The following is a 6000-nucleotide window of genomic DNA, read 5'->3' on the forward strand; positions in this document are numbered from 1 at the left end:
TAAACCTGTGGTGATCATTTCATGACATATCTAAGTCAAAACATTACGTGATGTATCTTAAACCTATACAGTGATGTATGAACGTATATCTTAATAACATGGGGGAGGTGGGCATGCTGTGATACCTTCTACAGCAACAAATACTTAGATATTCATTAATGCACTGATATTAATGGAAAAGGGGTAGGAGTAAACAGGAGAGAAGAAAAGTGATACCCTTGTTGCTGCTGTAGAATCATTTCACATTTTAGAAGATATGACTTGATATTCATTATTTGCGTATACCATAACCAGGAGACCTTGTTTAGGATGGATTGTTGTATAATAATGCCTCTGACACTTCAGAAATTAGGTTCTTTTCCAGAAAGGGAAATACACCCTGCATTATAGAGAATCATATTTTCAAAAGTTTTTCTTGTAGCTAGAAGCAACTTACACAAACTTACTTTTTTACAAAGCTAGAATCATTTCTTTAATAGGGCATTATTGCTTTTATTTTTTACTATTTACTTATTTATTTGGCTGTATTAGGTCTTCATTGTCTCATGTGGGATCTTTCCCTGCACCCCACTTACTCTCTACTCGTAGCAGGCCAGCTCCAGAGTGTGTGGGTGGGCTCAGTAGATGTGCCAAGCTGCCTTAGTTGCTCCACAGAATGTGGGATCTTAGTTTCCAAACCAGGGATAAAGCCCATGTCCCCTGCATTGCAAAGGAGATTCTTAACCACTAGACCACTAGAGAAATAGAGCAGTTTGGGTTCAGGCTAATATGTCATGCAGTTCACTCGGTCACGTCCGACTCTTTGTGACCCCATGGACTGAAGCACACCAGGACTCCCTGTCAATCACCAATTCCCAGAGTTTACTCAAACTCATGTCCCTTGAGTCAGTGATGCCATCCAACCATCTCATCCTCTGTTATCCCCTTCTCCTGCCACCTTCAATCTTTCCCACATCAGAGTCTTTTCAAATGAGTCAGTTCTTCACATCAGGTGGCCAAAGTATTGGAGCTTCAGCTTCAGATCAGTCCTTCCAGTGAATATTCAGAACTGATTTCCTTTAGAATTGACTGGTTGGATCTCCTTGTAGTCCAGGAGACTCTCAAGAGTCTTCTCCAACACCACAGTTAAAAAGCATCAATGCTTCGGAGCTCAGCTTTCTTTATAGTCCAATTTTCACATCCATACATGACTACTTGAAAAACCATAGCCTTGACTAGACAGACTTTTGTTGGCAAAGTAATGTCTCTGCTTTTTAACAAGCTGTCTAGCTTTTCTTCCAAGGAGCAAGCATCTTTTAATTTTATGGCTGCAATCACCATCTGCAGTGATTTTAGAGCCCAAGAAAATAAAGTCTGTCATTGTTTCCCCACCTATTTGCCATGAAGTGATGGGACTGGATGCCATGGTCTTAGTTTTCTGAATGTTGAGCTTTAAGCCAACTTTTTCACTCTCCTCTTTCACTTTCATCAAGAGGCTTTCTAGTTCCTCTTCACTTTCTGCCATAAGGGTGGTTTCATCTGCATATCTGAGGTTATTGATATTTCTCCTGGCAATCTTGATTCCAGCTTGTGCTTCATCTTAGCCCAGTGTTTTTCATGATGTACTCTACATATAAGTTAAATAAGCAAGGTGACAATATATAGCCTTGATGTACTCCTTTCTCAATTTGGAACCAGTCTGTTCTTCCATGTCCAGTTCTAACTGCTGCTTCCTGACCTGCACACAGATTTCTCAAGAGGCAGGTCAGGTGGTTTGGTATTCCCATCTCTTTAAGAATTTTCCAGTTTGTTGTGATCCACACAGCCAAAGGCTTTGGCATAGTCAATAAAGCAGAAATAGATGTTTTTCTGGAACTCTCTTGCTTTTTTGATGATCCAGCAGATGTTGGCAATTTGATCTCTGGTTCCTCTGCCTTTTCTAAATCTAGTTTGAACATCTGGAACTTCACAGTTCAGGTAGTATTGAAGCCTGGCTTGGAGAATTTTGAGTGTGTGGGATGAGTGCAATTATGCAGTAATTTGAGCATTCTTTGGCATTGCCTTTCTTTGGGATTGGAATGAAAACTGACCTTTTCCAGTCCTGTGGCCACTGCTGAGTTTTCCAAATTTGCTGGCATATTGAGTGCAGCCCTTGCACTGCATCATATTTTAGGATTTGAAATAACTCAATTAGAATTCCATCACCTCCACTAGCTTTGTTCGTAGTGGTGCTTCCTAAGGCCCACTTGACTTCACATTCCAGGATGTCTGGCTCTAGGTCAGTGATCACACCATAATGGTTATCTGAGTCATGAAGATCTGTTTTGTATAGTTCTTCTATGTATTTTTACCACCTCTTCTTAATATTTTCTGCTTCTGTTATGTGCATACCATTTCTGTCCTTTATTGAGCCCATCTTTGCATGAGATGTTCCCTTGGTATCTCTATTTTCCTGAAGAGATCTCTGCTGTTGCTGCTGCTAACTCGCTTCAGTTGTGTCTGACTCTGTGAGACCCCAGAGATGGCAGCCCACCAGGCTCCCCCGTCCCTGGGATTCTCCAGGCAAGAACACTGGAGTGGGTTGCCATTTCCTTCTCCAATGCATGAAAATGAAAAGTGAAAGTGAAGTCGCTCAGTGGTGTCCAATTCCTAGCGACCCCATGGACTGCAGCCTACCAGGCTCCTCCATCCATGGGATTTTCCAGGCAAGAGTACTGGAGTGGGTTGCCATTGCCTTCTCTGTGAAAAGATCTCTAGTCTTTCCCATTCTATTGTTTTTCTTGAATCTAGTTTTCACTTCCATTGTAAGGGATTTGATTTAGGTCATACCTGAATGGTCTAGTGGTTTTCCCTACTTTCTTCAGTTTAAGTCTGAATTTGGCAATAAGGAGTTCATGATCTGAACCACAGTGAGCTCCCAGTCTTGTTTTTGCTGACTGTACAGAGCTTCTTCATCTTTGGCTGCAAAGAACATAATCAATCTGATTTTGGTTTGACCATCTGGTGATGTCCATGTGTAGAATCTTCTCTTGTGTTGTTGGAAGAGGGTGTTTGCTATGACCAGTGCATTCTCTTGGAAAAACTCTATTAGCCTTTGACCTGCTTCATTCTGTACTCCAAGGCTAAATTTGCCTGTTATTCCAGGTGTTTCTTGACTTCCTACTTTTGCATTCCAGTCCCCTGTAATGAAAAGGACATCTTTTTTGGGTGTTAGTTCTAGAAGGTCTTATAGGTCTTCATAGAACTGTTCAACTTCAGCTTCTTCAGCGTTACTGGTTGGGGCATAGACTTGGATTACCGTGATATTGAGTGGTTTGCCTTGGAAATGAACAGAGATCATTCTGTTATCTTTGAGATAGCATTTCAGACTCTTGTTGACTATGAAGACTCCATTTATTCTAATGGATTCTTGCCCATAGTAGTAGATATAATGGTCATCTGAGTTAAATTCACCCATTCCAGTCCATTTTAGTTTGCTGATTCCTAAAATGTTGATGTTCACTCTTGCCATCTCCTGTTTGACCATTTCCAATTTGCCTTGATTCATGGACCTAACATTCCAGGTTCCTATGCAATATTGCTCTTTACAGCATCGGACTTTACTTCCATCACCAGTCACATCCACAACTGGGTGTTGTTTTAGATTTGGCTCCATCTCCATTCTTTCTGAAGTTATTTCTCCACTGATCTCCAGTAGGATATTGGGCACCTACAGACCTGGGGAGTTCATCTTTCAGTGTCCTATTTTTTTGCCTTTTCATACTGTTCATGGAGTTCTCAAGGCAAGAATACTGAAATGGTTTGCCATTCCCATCTCCAGTGGACCACGTTTTTTCAGAATTTTCCACCATGACCCGTCCATCTTGGGTGGCCCTACATGGCATGGCTCATAGTTTCACTGAGTGATCAGATTGGTTAGTTTTCTGTGATTGTAGTTTTCATTCTCTCTGCCATCTGATGAAGAAGGATAAGAGGCTTATGGAAGCTTCCTGATGTTAGAGACTGACTGAGGGGAAAACCGGGCTTCCCTTGTGGGTCAGCTGGTAAAGTATCCACCTGTAATGATGTGATAGATAGAGTGCCTGATGAACTATGGACTAAGGTTCATGACATTGTACAGGAGACAGGGATCAAGACCATCCCCATGGAAAAGAAATACAAAAAAGCAAAATGGCTGTCTGGGGAGGCCTTACAAATAGCTGAGAAAAGAAGAGAAGTGAAAAGCAAAGGAGAAAAGGAAAGATATAAGCATCCGAATGCAGAGTTCCAAAGAATAGCAAGAAGAGATAAGAAAGCCTTCCTCAGTGATCAATGCAAAGAAACAGAGGAAAACAACAGAATGGGAAAGACTAGAGATCTCTTCAAGAAAATTAGAGATACCAAGGGAACATTTCATGCAAAGATGGGCTCGATAAAGGACAGAAATGGTATGGACCTAAGAGAAGCAGAAAATATTAAGAAGAGGTGGCAAGAATACACAGAAGAACTGTACAAAAAAGAGCTTCACGGCCCAGATAATGATGATGATGTGATCACTGACCTAGAGCCAGACATCCTGGAATGCGAAGTCAAGTGGGCCTTAGAAAGCATCACTACGAACAAAGCTAGTGGAGGTGACGGAATTCCAGTTGAGCTCTTTCAAATCCTGGAAGATGATGCTGTGAAAGTGCTGCACTCAATATGCCAGCAAATTTGGAAAACTCAGCAGTGGCCACAGGACTGGAAAAGGTCAGTTTTCATTCCAATCCCAAAGAAAGGCAATGCCAAAGAATGCCCAAACTACCGCACAATTGCCCTCATCTCACATGCCAGTAAAGTAATGCTCAAAATTCTCCAAGCCAGGATTCAGCAATACGTGAATCGTGAATTTCCTGATGTTCAAGCTGGTTTTAGAAAAGGCAGAGGAACCAGAGATTAAATTGCCAAAATCCACTGGATCATCAAAAAAGCAAGGGAGTTCCAGAAAAACATCTATTTCTGCTTTATTGACTATGCCAAAGCCTTTGACTGTGTGGATCACAATAAACTGTGGAAAATTCTGAAAGAGATGGGAATACCAAACCACCTGACCTGCCTCTTGAGAAATCTGTATGCAGGTCAGGAAGCAACAGTTAGAACTGGACGTGGAACAACAGACTGGTTCCAAATAGGAAAAGAAGTTCGTCAAGGCTGTATATTGTCACCCTGTTTATTTAACCTATATGCAGAATACATCATGAGAAACGCTGGACTGGAAGAAGCACAAGCTGGAATCAAGATTGCCAGGAGAAATATCAATAACCTCAGATATGCAGATGACACCACCCTTATGGCAGAAAGTGAAGAGGAACTAAAAAGCCTCTTGATGAAAGTGAAAGTGGAGAGTGAAAAAGTTGGCTTAAAGCTCAACATTCAGAAAACGATGATCATGGCATCCAGTCCCATCACTTCATGGGAAATAGATGCGGAAACAGTGGAAACAGTGTCAGACTTTATTTTGGGGGGCTCCAAAATCACTGCAGATGGTGATTGCAGCCATGAAATTCAAAGACGCTTACTCCTCGGAAGGAAAGTTATGACCAACCTAGATAGCATGTTAAAAAGCAGAGACACTACTTTGCCAACAAAGGTCCGTCTAGTCAAGGCTATGGTTTTTCCAGTGGTCATGTATGGATGTGAGAGTTGGACTGTGAAGAAGGCTGAGCACCAAAGAATTGATGCTTTTGAACTGTGGTGTTGGAGAAGACGCTTGAGGGTCCCTTTGATTGCAAGGAGATCCAACCAGTCCATTCTGAAGGAAATCAGCCCTGGGATTTCTTTGGAAGGAATGATGCTAAAGCTGAAACTCCAGTACTTTGGCCACCTCATGCAAAGAGTTGACTCATTGGAAAATTCTCTGATGCTGAGAGGGATTGGGGGCAAGAGGAGAAGGGGACGACAGAGGATGAGATGGCTGGATGGCATCACTGACTCAATGGACGTGAGTCTGAGTGAACTCCAGGATTTGGTGATGGACAGGGAGGCCTGGCATGCTGCGATTCA

The sequence above is a fragment of the Bubalus kerabau genome, chromosome 14, assembly GCF_029407905.1.
Source record: "Bubalus kerabau isolate K-KA32 ecotype Philippines breed swamp buffalo chromosome 14, PCC_UOA_SB_1v2, whole genome shotgun sequence".
In the NCBI taxonomy this organism is placed as follows: Eukaryota; Metazoa; Chordata; class Mammalia; order Artiodactyla; family Bovidae; genus Bubalus; species Bubalus kerabau.